We start from the raw sequence: 16,029 nt of genomic DNA on the forward strand, positions 1-16,029 counted from the left end.
CTGAAGCCAAGGCTGGTACCCATACGTCCCGCTAATGCCCTTTGTCCTAATGTATGATTCACGGTGCCCCCTGCACTCGCAGAAAGGCCCGTGTTAGACGGTTTGTTCTGAGGACACACAGCAGTGAGTGAGGCAGGGAGGGCGGAGGTGTGGGGATGGGCGGGCCCTGGTCTCAGAGGGTGGCTGGTTCTCTGATCCACCAGCAATGCCGTGGGTGAATGTGCACCCACAGTTGCCAGAAGTGAGTCTTAAGAGAAGCCAGGAATAGGGATTTTTAGCCGAATGTTCCAATTTAAAAATGTTGGTTGGCTTTAGAATGAGTATGTGGGAGTAAAACATGTGGGTGATCTGCTGGCTATATTTGAAGGAATTTCTCTATTCTCTTTATTTTTCTAAACTACAGGTGATGAGGGAAAAAAGGGTAGACATGGAGATACGAGCCTCAAGTATGGGCTGGGGGGATGCATTGCTGAGCAAACTTTTCCTCTGGCTGTTCCCATCCAGGTTGCTGGGCAGGGATAGAGGATGCAATAGAAATTCGGTGTCTACCCTGTGTAGCTTGGTGGGTAATGGAAATCTGTACATGACGTGTCTAGTGCAACATGGAATGTGTTTAATGGGGAACGAGTGGAATAGGAATTACTTCCAAATGTGGCCCTGGCTTTTAGGTCATGAATTTCGTTCCCTTCCATCACCAGTTTAGACGAATGGCTTTGGTTTTGAGTCAGGTTTACATTCTCCTAAAAAAAGTAATGACGGCCAAGCTTCCCTCAGCCACTTCCGTCTCTGTGAAATAGGCGATTTAAGGTCCATCCCACCAGGAAAGCTTTTAGGCCGTGAAAAGCTGCTTTTCTTGCTTTTAAAACCTCCCCTCTGTGTTTAGGATAAATGGCATTCCTGGATCTGTTAAATAGGCAGTTAATAACGCCAGGAAGCTGCCCACTGTACTGCCAAGCCTAAAACTTGTTCAGGGGACAAGGCATGTGTTGGAATATTCTGCAGTGATCCAAAGCTGAAGGGCTACGTTCCGCCGTGGCCCTGTGATCTGCATTCTCAGGTGCCTCGGCACACACGGGGAGTATTGATCTGTTTTCTGTTTGTCCTGAAGGTTGACTGGATATTGGTAGTCTATTCGTGGTAGACTGCCTGCCAGCACCAGCTGGACTCAGGGTCCTTAGAAGAAGCATTGTCATGGGGAGAAGTCTGGCGGGGGGTGTTTCCCTTTGACGTCATTTTCAATGCGTCATTGTCCGGGGACGGGTTTTCACGCCTTTTTTTTTTTAGAAAATGTGGATGAAGGGGACTCACACTCCATGGAGTTTTTATGAGGCTTGAATGAGATGAGTCATGTAAGAAGCTTGATGAAAACATAGTAAGCACCAAATAAATGACGGCCGTTACGATTTTTCTTACTCTGGATTTAAATTTTTAAAAATCTTGAATTTTGGAGTAGTAATTTTGTTGACCATTGAAGAGAGTTGAAAAAAATATATTGCCTTTGTTTTCTTGATTATTGTAAAGCAAACAAGTAATGGAAACAAATGACAGAAATTCGGGGGGTAATTGGTGTAATTTGAATATAGACTGTAAGTTAGATTATGTTATAGCAACGTTAAGTTTCCTGAATTTGATCCTTGTCCAATAGGTAGGTAAGAGAATGTCCTTGATCTTAAGGAGCTTAAAGGGGCATGATGTCTGCAACTTTCTCTCAGGTGGTCGAGGAAAAAATATGTACCTAGAGAATCATACAGCACATGCAGCTAGCTGTTGCCAGTGATGGGTATGGGTGAAGGATAAATAGGAATCTTTGTACTATTCAAAATATATATGTATATATTTTAAAAATAAAAGTGGGCTGTTGAGAAAAAACGTAGCTAGTCAATGTTTTGTGAAATCAGGTAAAACTGCCGGTGGAGTTCTCTTAGTTTCCCACCCAAAGGTCTCTTTCTCCCCATTGGAGAGCACCTCCCCCACCTACCTGTTCCCACGCTCCAATTCCTGATGGCTGGGCAGGGGAGTTGAGAAGAGGAACTTCCTGCCCTGCAGTCAGTGTTCCTGCTGTTTCGTTTCCAACGCCCTCTCATAATCCTTTGTTCATGACATTGTAATCATCACCACAAGTGGCTAATTGTGATGTCACAAACGGAGGATTATGACTCAATGAGGACTAAACAGCAGGGGTGGGTGAATTTCTAAGCAAAGAAGAAGATTCTGTTTGGTGCAAATGCCCCAGGGTAATAAAACTGAAAACCCGAAAAAGGCAACAGGAAGGCCAAGCTGAACATATGTGATCTATTAGCCAAATTGTCTTCGAGTGGAAAACTTTTCTCTCTGTCCTTCTTACTAAATTTTCCATGTGGCACGAATAGCTCCTCTATGACAGATAAATGGACTTGGTTTTAGGTATAACAAAGCTCGAGGAGTCGGGCTGACTAATTACAGGGATGTCACACCTGGACTGAAGAGTGAGTCATTAGGGAGCCATGGATGTGGTTTTATATTCCATAAAGTTGAATTGCTCTTCGCAGTCTGCATTGCGAAAGTCAGGCTGTAAAGATCAGCACAGTGGCTGCGGACAGCTGTGCTGATGGACAGCGGCTCCATCCTGGAGCCCCGGGTAAGGCCGGGGCAGAATGGGAATGGCCTCGGTCACTCAGGCCCAGGACAGTTTCCGAATGGGTTACATGTAAATGAAGCAGTGGTGACAGCTGTTGCTAGGGTTTGGCCTGGAATTAGTAGTCAATTCTCCTCGGAACTGTAATTTTCAATTCCAAGTCAAGGATGTGTTTTTTTCCCTTTTAGGAAATGTGTGGTTCCCATGCTATTTGGTTAACCAAATATCCAAATTCTCCCTTGCAAATGGCACGAACAGCGCCTGTATCCTTGGGTTATTTGGCTGTCTCAGGAGTACTTTTGAATTTGTGGCCTTTTCTAAAACCCTGGTTTCGGGAGCCAAACCAAACTGGAAACCCCTTTGAATTGTTTTCCTCCGCACAGGACACAGTGTTCCCTTCTCCCGTGGGGTATATTTAGTTCTCTCCTGTGGGGCTGTGGGAGCCGGAGCCCTCTCTGGATGAACTTCACCCTCCCTTCAATTTTGGAGGCCTTCAGGAAAAACATGGGAGAAAGATTTGAGGCTACAGTTTGGCATTAGGAGGAGAGCAAGGAAAGCCACATTTTAAAAACACGGTAAATTTAGTTATACTGGAGACTTCCCATTTGAGTCTAGGCATTTAATAATAGCCTTTATGCACCAAGTAGAAATTACGTGATTATCATCTTGGGGCTGTGATTAGAATGTGTTGCTCTATTGGTAACATTCAGAAACGTGTAGCTTCATCGGTGGCCCAGGCGGCTCCGTGGTACCAGCAGGCGGAACATCACGTGGCCTCCCAGTTGCACACTGGTTTGCAGTTCCCTGGAGACAACACAGCGGCGAGAAAGTCGTGCCTCCATTTGCCACCGTTTCCTCCCTTGTTTCCTGAGGTGACCAGAGATGTTTGCTGGGTTTTAAGATCTCTTTCTCCCGACAGAAGCGGTGCCCTGTTTCACACCGGGTGTGTGTGGTGGGGGTGGGTGTTTTCCCTGTTCCTGCATTGCAGCCAGCCTTCTGCAGCAAGTGTTGTCTGGGTGCTGGGATGTGCCTCTGTGTTCTTTCAGGAAGGGCCCACTCTTTCTTTTCTTTATTCTTTTTTATTTATTGACAGTCAGGTCATCTTTCAAAGTGAGTGCACGTTTAGTTTAATTTTTTTCCTTTGGGTGCCTTGTTTGAGCGTTTAAGGCCCTTCAGAAACGCAGTCATTTTTATGTGGGTTTTCTTTGAGCCAGCATTTGCCACCCGCCAGTGATGCTGGGAGAAACATGGGTGTGACAGGCTCTGGAACCTGCTGTGGCTGCTCCTGTGGGAAGTCTCACCCCGAGTGCTGCTGTGGGAAGCACAGAATTTGTGGAAGGAAGTGGTGGCCTCTGCTCCTGGTCTTCACAGCTCCGATTGGGAGCCAAACTGGGCCACGTGAAATCACCTAACAGTTCCCAAACCAGCCAGTGCACACAGACTAAAGCTGCTTCTGCTATTCCAAGGGACTAGGAGATTTACATTTTGTAATTTAGGGGAGAAGGGTTCCTGGGGTCGTTGACTTTGGGAACCAGATTTAAAAAGCATCAGTATAGCGTGGGGAACACCAGTTTATGATAACAGAGGCACCTGGGTGAGTCCCGTCCCTGGCATTGACTGACCGTGGGACCAATTATTTTACTTAAGTCTAGTCTCTTGGCGACGACACTCCTTTTCCCCCCCGACTTTCTCCTTTTTTCTCTTAAGTACAAGAGTACCTACCTACCCTGTAAGGTAGCAGTCCTGAGGACTGTTTAGGACAGTCTCGCCTTTATTAATTGAGAATTTGGAATTATCGGTGGAGGCAGAAAGTATGTGAGCAAACTAGGGAGGTTAGGTTAGTGAGTTTAGAAAGGAAGGTCTGGTGAGGGAGGTGATGGAGTTGGTTAGGGTTAGGGCTGCCCTTGATGATCCCAACAGGGTACCCTGCCCATCAGTTCAGGATACAGACGCTGAATCAGCAGTGCATGGGGCTTGAGGGTTAATGCCTGTGACAGGTAAGCAGGAAGAGGCAGGACTGGACATGGGAACCTCAGACACCCTGCAGCTCTGACTCGGTCTCAGCCAAGACAGTGGGAAGCTGCGGAGCAAAGGTTGCCCACTTTTAGCTTTGGGCAGGAATGGCCAGGCCCCAGGCCCCCACACCGTTTGCAACCCTTGTCTGGGGGCTGTTTGCAAAGAGCATCGCCTTGGCCCCAAAGCTGGTGGGATCCTGAAGGTTCCTTGCAGCTGAGCATCAAGATCTGAGTGATACTCTCCACCTCCCAGCCAGGCTCCTCTAGCATCTAAATGGGGACCTCTGTCCTGTCTTATTTTCCATCTTGTTTATTTCCTTCGTGGTGTTTTATCATCAACTGTAATAAAAAGTGTGTACACTTTAATTGGCTGCCAGCACACCAGTGGGCCAGAGGAGGGCATTTCCTGGCAGCCTGGCATACAGGGAATCGGGTGTCTCCTTGCTGTGATCTCTCATTTGGCTTTGGAAAGCATTGCGAGTGGGAATGCAGTCATGGTGAACATTTGCTTAAGCATTCATAGGAAATGCATTGTGGATATCTCAGTTACTCTTTCCTGCGTTCCTGCATGGGGAGGGAGTAGCTTGTATTTTTTTATTTCTTAAAGTTCAGCTTTTTATTGAATATGTTACAAAAGAGGTTTATTCAAAAACACCAAAGCCCATGTCATCATCCGATTCTTCTTTCTTCACTTCCACTGTCCTCTCCTCAGCTGGGGCACAGGGGTGGAGGGGCAGGACCTCCTGTTGGGGCAGCACCTGCTGCTGGAGCAGGTCCACGAGCCCCTACATTGCAGACGAGGCTCCCGATGTTGACATGGGCCAGAGCCTTTGTGAACAAGCCTGGCCAGAAGGGTTCAGCATTTACACCAGCAGCTTTAATAAGGGCATTGATATTATCCTCTGTCACTGTCACTTCGTCACAGTGTGCCCAGGAGATGCAGGTGAGCTCTGAGGCAGAGGCCATGGTGTGGGTGAGTGCTGGGCCGGCACTGCTGGGAGCATTGCTAGTTGCTGGATGAAGTGAGGGCCTCACCCCAGCGCGGCCTGAGCTTCCTCGGAAGGGACTGAACACGTTACCGGCCGCTGGGGGTGCTTGTATTTTGTCAGTAGAAGAAGGCAAGCATGCAGTCCACTCTATGGATGAGGACACTGAGCTTAGGGACCTTAGATGTGAGGCCTCTGCAGGGTCACTGAACTCAGGAGTGGCAGAGTTGGGGCAGCTCTTCTGCCCACCAAGCCTGTGATCTTATTTGCATGCCACCACAGGGCAGAGAGGGGAGCGGGGAGTACTGGGCCCACTCCAGCCCCCTGGTGCCTCATTGTTCAAGGTGCCAAGGGTAAGGGCCTTTGAAAATTGGCCTGTGCTGTAAATCGTTGGTAAGACTGGGGGGAATTGGCTAATCGTAGACCTCACTCTTGGGACTTGAAGTTGTTGCAGCTTCTATGAAATCTCAGGCTACTCCCTCACAATCACACACACATGCCCTTGATCCTGCAGCTCTGCCCCCAGATGTGCATCCTACAGATGAACCTCCACAGCGCAGATGACCTGTGTCAGGGTTATTCATCACAGCAGTGTTGGGATTTGGGAAGGCTTGGAAGCAACCCCGTGGCCCATGAACAGGGTGGTTGTAATCAGTGACAATATGCTAAGTAATGGCGTGTGTACATTTGTTAAATACGGTGTATAAGCGAAACAACTCTGTCTGAACTGATACATGTGCCTAATTCTATCTGTACGTATATGTCCCCGGATATCTATATCTTGTTCATTAGGGGAAAAGCAAGGTGCACAGCAGTATCTAGAGTAGGCCACCTTCTTCTGGGCCATGCCCAGGAGTGTCACTGCCATCGTGGTAATAGTGCTGCGTTGGGAGGTTTCAGGAAGAGGTGAGGGAAGATGTACTTTTCACTGTCCATCCTCTTGTAGCTTTGATTTTGTTATAATATATGCATTATCAATTCAGGAAATTCAATAAAGAAATCCCCTAAACCCGTGGTCGGCAAACTGCGGCTCACCAGCCACATGCAGCTCTTTGGCCCCGTGAGTGTGGCTCTTCCTAAGCCTTAGGAGTACCCTAATTAAGTTAATAACAGTGTACCTACCTATATAGTTTAAGTTTAAAATATTTGGCTCTCAAAAGAAATTTCCATCATTGTACTGTTGATATTCGGCTCTGTTGACTAATGAGTTTGCCGACCACTGGCCTAAACCAACAAATCAAAAATGAATTGTGGCCCTGGTTGGTGTGTTCAGTGGTTAGAGCACCGGCCCTTGATCTGAAGGGTTTGGGGTTTGATTCCTGGTCAAGGACACATACCTGGGTTGCAGGTTCAATCCCTTGCCCTGTTCGGGGCATGTGCAGGAGGCAACCAATCCATGGCTCTCTCATCTATGTTTCTCTCTTTCTCTCTTTCTCTTTCCCTCTCCCTTTCTCCCCACTTCCTCCTTCCCTACCTTCCACTCTCAAAATCAATGGAAAAAATAACCTTGGGCGAGGATTAACAAAAACAAACAACAACAAAAACAAAAGAATTATGCATTGGCCATTAGGAACAGGAAGGAGAGATCTTATAAAGTTTACCAGTTAGACCAGTGGTTCTCAACCTTCCTAATGCCGCGACCCTTTAATACAGTTCCTCATGTTGTGGTGACCCCCAACCATAAAATTATTTTCATTGCTACTTCATAACTGTGATTTTGCTTCTGTTATGAATCGTATTGTAAGTATCTGATACGCAGGATGTATTTTCATTGTTACAAATTGAACATAATTAAAGCATAATGATTAATCACAAAAAACAATATGTAATTATATATGTGTTTTCCGATGGTCTCAGGTGACCCCTGTGAAAGGATCGTTCGACCCCCAAAGGGGTCGCGACCCACATGTTGAGAACCGCTGAGTTAGACAATATCTATATTGAAATAAAACAAAATATCTATTTCCTATTGAGAGGAAACCACCAAGGAGATTTTCACTGAATTTGGAGGAAATGTTGGAAATACTTTGACTTGAAAATCTTATTACCTGCCTTATCTGGAATTTGCATTGGGGGACCTTCATTGATACCTAAATTGGTACTTAGCCATTTATTGTCCAGAGCACCCACAAACCCAGATTTGAAGTCGGGGAGGGGGGTAGGGAACCTGTGCTGTCTGTGTTAGCTCTGCTCAGGGTAACAGCCAACATCTATTCATGAAAGGAAGGTTGATGATTCTTGTGGGCAGTGTGGGGGAGTCCACCATCGATGTATTTGTCAAGGCTTTAAGTGGACCCCCATCTCCCCCTCTCCCTGTCTCCCCCCGGGAAGGGGGGGGACATTAGGGGACCTGGCCGGACTTGACTCAATGTGGCTCTGGAACCCTTTTGGAAGTTCCTGGTTAATATTCTTTTTTTTCTTCCAAAGTGATTGCAATGATAAGAAAATGAATCTGTTGACTTTCATACTTATATAAACATAGGAAAAAGAGTAAGTTAGGAGAGCATGAATTATTTCTTAAGAAGGACTTCGTAGCTTCAATAATGGTCTTAGGAATCTTTATTCAACACATTAGACACACTCTTTAGAGGCCAATTTGCATTCACGTAGAGAAATGTTTGTGGGGGTGGGGTATAATGTGCGACAATACCTGCTCCTTTTCGGGAAATCAATATGTTAAATGTCCCTCAAATTATGGCAGTTTTATGGTAGGTGGGATTATGACTTTTTTGTTTCCAGGTCTGCTAAAGGGCTAACAGAATATAAGACAGTTTAAATCACACACCATTGTGTTGATGGGGTGTGGGGAGCTCACACCAGCTTCCAGAGGTGGAATTGGGTTACAGGGCTTTTGAAAGCAGCTTCGTAGCAGAAGTCATTTAAGTACGGCTTCTGGTAAGTATGTGGTGCAGGGATGTGTCCATTGACCCCCTTCTTCTAAGGGTGTCTGACCTTCCTGGGGGGTGGCCGACATCCCTTCTCTACCTCGGTCCATTGAGGTGGTTGTCGGGGAAGGTATGTTGCCAGATTAGGGATGTTGTCTCCAGGGAGGGATGGAGAGGGAGGCCTCCCCTGGAGTAACCCATGTTTCCAGCCGGATTTATATTACGTACATGGGATTAGGCCGGGGCCGGGATTTAGACCAGTGCTGCTCTGGAAAACTGTTTTCTGTCCTCAAATCACACAAGGGGCTGCATGCAACCAACCTGGAGAGCAGGTTCCCAGGGGCAGCCTAGCCTGGGGAGCCAGGCATTTGCCCTCCCAACTGGGGATCTTTGAGGAATCAGAGCTAGCTAAAGCCCGAGCTCATCAGAGGCCCTCTTTCCTGGCTGCCACCATCTTTCCAGAGAGACTCAGAGGCCACCAGCAGTGGAAGTCAGTCTTGAGCTTTGTCAGTGATTAGCTGCGCGGGCGGGAAGGCTCTTAGCGTTTTTTCCTGGTCCCGCAGCCCTTTGGTGGATCCGAACAGCCTAATCTGGCCCCGCACTGAGCGGATGTGGCAACTCAGAGCAGAAGAAAGGCGCCATGTCCATTCTCCCGCCTTGTGCTTTTCATACCAAAGGATTTAGCGCTTATGTTTGCAAAATTCAATCCTTAGTGCCCTTGTTGACGGCTATTTACATTCCCTGTCCTTTTCCTGTTTCTGGGCCATTGGCTGCAAATGGTAAACATTGCCCTATCCATCCAGCTTTCTTTTTCCAGGTCCTCTGTCCGAGGCTGGTCAGTAGCAGAATCTTAGATGGGGGAGGGGTGACTTTGACTTGTCTGCCGAGTTCCTGGACTGTGCTCTTCTCAGGGCCCCAGGGAAACTGCCATGTGTCTGCTTATCATCTTTTCTTGACAGGGAGGGCGGAGCTTGAGCTTTTGACGATGGAATTGCAGTTGATTACCATGCTGGCCAGTCGGACGTGCGTTAGCCCAAGCATGATGACTTCTGTTTGAGGCCTCCCTTTACCATAATAATCCACCACTCTGGGTTTTATTTCTAGGAATGAAAATTATGTTTACCATTAGCCCAAGGAGAGCATTTTGCATTTCATATGTGGGACTGCTATCACAAGGCCCCTAATGCCAGCAAGAAGCGATTTGGTGACTGGAGTGACCTATTGGGGGCAATGATTCATAGACCCAACCACTCCCTATCGTCACCCATAATAAAAAGTTGAAATTATGTGTATGAATTCACACATGTGTACACACACAAGAGTATGTGTACTGGATTTACAGAAACTCTAGGATTTTCAACAAGACTAGAGGCCTATGTATGATGGTCGGACTGAAATGCAGACTGTATGGCATAAATGAAATTCACTTTAGAGGAGGCCTCGGGGGAGCACCTCAAGTAGATGAATAGGTAACCATGCTCTCCTAGGGCAGCTGGAACCGAGCGAGACCCCGTGAGAGGCGATGAGGCTGCTGAGTCTCTGTTAAAGGATGCCGAGCACTGGGGTGGCTTTGGAAATTTAGGCGCCAAAGGTGACATGGCAAAGGCCAGAGTGAATGCAGGCATTGATTTGCATCAGATCTGCTTCTCTAGGGCACTTCTTAGCATCAGAAATCCCAGTCTTTCTGTTTATTTATTTTCGGTTAATCTCACCCAAGGATATGTTTCCATTGCTTTTAGGTAGAATGGAAGGAAAGGAGGGGTGGGTCCAGCAAGTGCCCTGACCATGGTGGGGATGGACCAGCAACCCAGGTACATGCCCTTGTCCGGGAATCAAACCCGAGCCCCTTCAGTGCAGGGGCTGATGCTGTAACCATTCATCAACACCCAGGGCAAGTCTTTCTGCTTATTGATGGTAAATAATTTTCTTAAGAAATGGAGGCGAACAAAATGGTATGGTAATCATAAAGATGACAAAGTAGAAGTCTCTTATTATTTAGAGTGTGCTTATTCCATCACTGAAATTAGTTGATCGGAGGAATTGAGGATTTAACCAGCGTTGTTTTCTTTTATACTGTAGTGTTCTGGGAATCTCGGTTTGTTGTCTGAAAATTCTCCAGCTGCTAAGCTTCAGTGGAGTTACCAATGGTGCTCCTCTCGATGACAGCCCAGCAGAGGAAGGACTCTCAGTAAGTCCAGGGGCAAACCCAGCAGGCGCCATTGTTCTCCCATATGATTGTTCTGCTCCATCTCCCCCCTTCCTCTGGGCACAGTCCAGGTTCTCCCTCCGTCAGACCCACCAAGTCAGAAACCTTTCTGAGTGTTTGCTGCAGGCTAACTCATTAACTGGCTCTCTCCAGGAGAAAAGGCAAATGCTTAATTGTCCCAATGCTCAATGGGGACGTGTTACATACAGCACCTGTTCAGGTTCCTGTCTGTCTTGTTTTCCATCTCATTGACATCTGATATATGCAAAGCAGAGAGAATGTGCAAAAGAGTCAAAGACAGGTTGAAGAAACACATAACATCAGGGAAAGCCTGGGACCCTTAAACTGCTTTTTTTTAAAAAAAAATTCTTACCTGAGGATATGTTTTTATTGATTTTTGGGGAGGGAGGAAGGGAGAGAGAGAGAGAGAGAGAGAAAGAGAAAGAAATGTGAGAGAAACATGATTGATCAGTTGCCTCCTGTACTCACCCCGACTGGGTATCAAACCCGCAACCAGGCTTTGTGTCCTGACCAGGAATCGAACCTGAAACCTTTTGGTGTATGGGGGTGATGCTCCAACCATTTGAGCCACCCAGTTAGTTTGTTTTTACCCTGAAGGTCTATGAAGGGATGCATTCACCCTCCTTCCCCATCATCGCACGTTAAGGCCAACATTGTGCCTTGTACAGATTCCACATCCTAAGAGAAAACCATTTGCTCATACGGTTTCTGGTAGTTGACTTCTGTTCTTTGAAATGCCCTTCTAACTCTTTGACCAGAACAAAGCTCTTTGAATAACAGCAATCCTCTGTTGGCTTTTGAGTTTGTAGCAGGCTTTTGCTAGAGAGTATCTTTTCTTCTTTTTTTTTTCCAAAGAAATTAATAGAATGGATGATACATGCAATGCCAGGCACTTTCAGATCTCAGCGGTCTTCCTGGAAGGCACGTTAGCTTATCTCTACATCTCTCAGGCGAATCTGCTTAGAGAATGATTGATTTTCGGGAGAGAATTGCTGTGTTTTTACGTAGACAAAAATAAAATCACATTATCTGTCAATAGAGGGAACGGTTGAATAAAATATGGCACAGCAAAACTATGGAACATTGGGCCCCGCAAGTGATGTAAGTACGTATGCTGATTTGAAAAATGCTAACTGTATTGTTGGGCCATAGAAGCAAGATGCAGAACAGTATGGAGTGTTATCCTACTTGTGTTTTTTTAAAGGCGTGTAGGGACCAGCCTGTGGCGTATGTGTGTCTTTGTGAATGTACATGTATTCACTTAGGAACACGACCAAAAACCTATGGACAAAACTATGTTCCTGAGGGGCAGGTAGTGGTATTGGGTGGAAGGGGGCAAAGGGTGACCGTCGTGTTTTGTTTGGACGTACAGCCTGTCCTGACCTCGTATGGGAGTATGTTTGTACAACATGACATACAAGTTCTGGGAAATATCCCAACAAGATCAGTGCAGACAGTATGTTGCCTGAGGTCACCATGGGAATTCCCAGCAAGAACATACATCTAGCATCAAGTATTTCAGTAAAATTTTAATGCCTGGAAAGGCAGATGGGGCTTTTGGCAGGGCTGGTAGGTATGGTATAGTGGAGTCACATTAAGTAAGGAGGTCTTATGTTTCAACCCTGACTAATAAAGAACGTATTGATGGGGGCATGGGCAGAGGATGCTATATCACATACAGGTGGAAGATAAATGCAGTTTAGGTTATGGAGGGTGTGTAAGGAAAGTAGGATGGAAAATGAGCATTTCATGCTGTATTTCGCTGTATTCTTCTTTGTATACATTCCAGTGCTAAACTGCATACTATCTGATAAATAATGAATATTTTTCTACTACCCTTGTGTCCTCCATCTTTAAGGATTCAGCTGCCCTATAGTATGGGTGGTGCTAGTTAATGGCTTGATGAAGAGTTATGAGTTGCACGTTAAGTTGCAAATGACATTTTTTGAAATTTAAAACATAGACATGTACATAGCGATAAAAAGCCCGCCTCACGGAATGGGACAACCCAGTGTTTATGTTTCCATTGTATCACTTGGTAGCAATACATCCTTGTATTATAAAATGTGAAAGACAAAATCATTTCACTTAATACAGTTGACATCAGTATTAAGTGAAGTAGTGATAAAAATAACCTAACTACAGTTTGTGGCACATATTTGGGAGCTATTACCTGCTGTTACTGCATACTGTATAGTGGAAATGATCAGAAGTGAAGAATTCTGCATAATCATGTATGAAACTTTTTAGTATGTTGTACATTTTATTCAATATCTTCTCAGCCCTTTTATTAACAGTTGTTTTTATAGCTATTGGATATGATGTGAGACAAAGAATTTATATATTAGTTGGTTGCTATTCCTTAGAATAAAATGAAAAAAAGATTAACAATGGAAGAATATAAAAAATGCAATTTGCCCATTCATTACATCAGACAATTCATTTTTATGGAGAGGTAGGCATAATTTTAACATCCAGCTATTTAGCAAGATGTATGAATGATTAATATATGAGAAATTTTGAATTTAATACCTGTTCAAAACTTGTTAGAATAAATGATTTCTATGTTTCTATTAGGTTTTGTGATAGGAAAGAAAATATTCTATGTAAGGGAATATTCAGATGCTTCTACTTATTACCCATGCATGGGACGTCCTTAAACTAGGCATCATATATATATACACACACACACACACACACACACACACACACACACATATATATACACTAATACACTAGAGGCCTGGTGCATGAAAATTCATGCACTTGACGGGGGAGGGTCCCTCAGCCCGGCCTGCCCCCTCTCACAGTCTGGGAGCCCTCAGGGGCGGGAGATGACCTGGTGATCAGGGGAAGGCGATGCCCCCATCGCACCTCTACTGCTGCCACTGCCGGCAGCGCAAGCTCGGCCTGCCCTGGTCACCTGAGCCTTGGCCGGCCCTGAGGGGCTGAGGGGACTGGGGGACTCTGGAGGCAGTCGCCCTGGTGGGGCTGAGGGGACTGGGGGACTCTGGAGGCAGTCGCCCTGGTGGGGCTGAGGGGACTGGGCGCCGCCATCTTGTGGCTGTGGATGCTGCCATCTTTGAGGGTGTGGCCGTCAATTAGCATATTCCCTCCTTATTGGCTGTGGGCGCTGCCATCTTTGCGCCGGCGTGAGGGTCAGTTAGCATATTCCCTCTTTATTAGATAGGATTTCCTAATACACTCTGAACACTTATGGTTAAATGCCCAGGTAATGTGTTATAATTGAGTAAATTTGAATCTGTATTGTCTATCAGGGGAAGATAGTGAATGTTTTAGGCAGGTCATGTCATCTCTCTCACAACTTACTCAACCCTGCCCTTAGGTAGCAGGAAAGCAGCCATAGATAATATATAAATGAATGGTGTGACTTTGTCCTAGTAAAATGTTATTACTAAAACCATTTATAAAAGCTGGAATTGGCTCATACACCATATGCAAACAAACATAGCTGTGTGTGCCAATAAAGCCTTACTTACAAAACCAGGGCGGTTGGACTTAGCCCATGCGCTGGTGTCTGCTGGTGTTTTTTCTGTGGCTGTGGTTCTCCAATCTTTTAATCACAGGCCTCCCTTGCACTCTTAAAAATGAGGGAGGACCCCCTAAGATATTTACACTTGTATTAAAATTTTAAACAGACATTAAAAAATGATTAGTTCATTAAGAAGAACACTAATAAGACCATAGCATGTTAACATAAGACTTCAATGAAAATTAACTATTTTTCAAAACGAGAAACGCTAGCAGGAAGAGTGGCATTGCTTCACCCTTCCGCAAATCTCTTTAATGTCAGGCTCCACAGAAAACAGCTGGATTTTTGTAACTGCTTCTGCATCCAATCTGTTGTGTTGTTCCACGTCATGTCTCAGGGAAGCTGCCACTGTTGGCATTGGGTTCTTGGGGCGCTGCTGGAATAAGCATTTTGGGAGGATGAGATATGGCAGGAAGCTGTATTTTCATGGAATTACATCCTTGTGTGTCCTAAGTCCCATTTCCCGTTGTCTAGGCAGAGAAGTGTAGCTGGGGTTCAGTAAAGCGAGAAGCAAAGCCCGTGCCCAGAGTTTCCTTTCCGGAGCTGGGTCCAGTTCAGCATCAGGCTAGTTACAGCCTTTAGTCCATTGTGTGGGGAGTCCACATGGCCGTGGGCCATGAGGGCCAGTGCATGGGAGCGTGTCCCCAGCAACAGGAGTCCCAAGGGCCCTAGCCGGTTTGGCCCCGTTGACAGAGCATTGGCCTGCGGACCAGAGGGTCCCGGGTTCGATTTCGGTCAAGGGCATGTACCTTGGTTGCAGGCTCCTCCCTTGCCTGGGCCCTGGTTGGGTGTGTGCAGGAGGCAACATCTCACATTGATGTTTCTCTCTGTCTTTCCCTCTCTCTCTCTTCCACTCTCCCTAAAAATCAATGGAAAAATATCCTTGGGCGAGGATTAACAACAAAAAGAAGAGTCCCAAGGGTCCAGAAAGCACAGGAGGGCTGAATTCCTTTGTTCAGGGGATTACACATCCCCAAGGTCCACAAGCTCTGTCCCCTGGTGTGGCTGACAGCAAGCACCTTCCCTAGTCTTACCAGCTTTACTGGGAAGCCTAAAAGAGTGATTTGCATAAAACGGAAACACTTGAAAAACTCCAGGAAGATAAGATTCAATATAAAAGGAGACTCAACTTTAGTGTGGCTGCTTTTGAAATAACTTTTCAGGATTTTCAAGAACAAATGTTTCATCCTTTTGTGTTGAGGGCCCTTGAACTCTAGGGCAGAAATATCTGGAACTCTGGATTCCTTGGGGGGAGCGGCGCTGTCTCCCTGTTCCCCTTGGAATCGATCGTTATTCCATGAACAGGTGGTTCAGGAAACCCTGGGAGTTTTCATACCCAATGAGTCCTGATTCCTCTGTGCACTCTCTACCCCCCAGGGATTTCCATATGCTTCTAAGACTTGACTTTTCAAGAGAGAAAAACATTGAGTCACACATTGCTAAAACCATGCTGTGAGATCCTAATAAAAATCCATATATGTGAGATTTTCCTCATAAAAAAAGGCAAAATAATTTATCCAGATCTGTTTTGTTCAAAGATACCTGTGAATGAATAGATTGGGGGACAAAACTGCAATAAGCTGAGAATGTTCAGCAGTAAGATTTCTTGTAGCCATGACGAGGTAGAAATGAATATTAAAATAATTCAGCATAGTGCTAAAAGCTTGTACCTAATTGCCTTTTCTTTATATTTAGCTTAACTTTAAGGGAAATTTATAACTAAATTGGGCTCAATGAATTCCCTGGTTG

The 16,029-nt window shown here is 45.7% G+C and overlaps 1 protein-coding gene and 1 pseudogene across 3 annotated transcripts in view; one reads left to right on the forward strand and one right to left on the reverse strand.

Moving 5' to 3' along the window:
- Positions 1–16,029, forward strand: part of PTPRG (protein tyrosine phosphatase receptor type G) — a 675,258-nt gene that overhangs the window by 111,701 nt on the left and 547,528 nt on the right. The window lies entirely within an intron of this gene.
- LOC138992735 (large ribosomal subunit protein P1-like) lies at positions 5,271–5,595 on the reverse strand (annotated as a pseudogene).

Source organism: Myotis yumanensis, unplaced genomic scaffold (assembly GCF_028538775.1).
Source record: "Myotis yumanensis isolate MYYU_CA2020_CCGP unplaced genomic scaffold, mMyoYum1.0.hap1 SCAF_14, whole genome shotgun sequence".
Taxonomy (NCBI): domain Eukaryota; kingdom Metazoa; phylum Chordata; class Mammalia; order Chiroptera; family Vespertilionidae; genus Myotis; species Myotis yumanensis.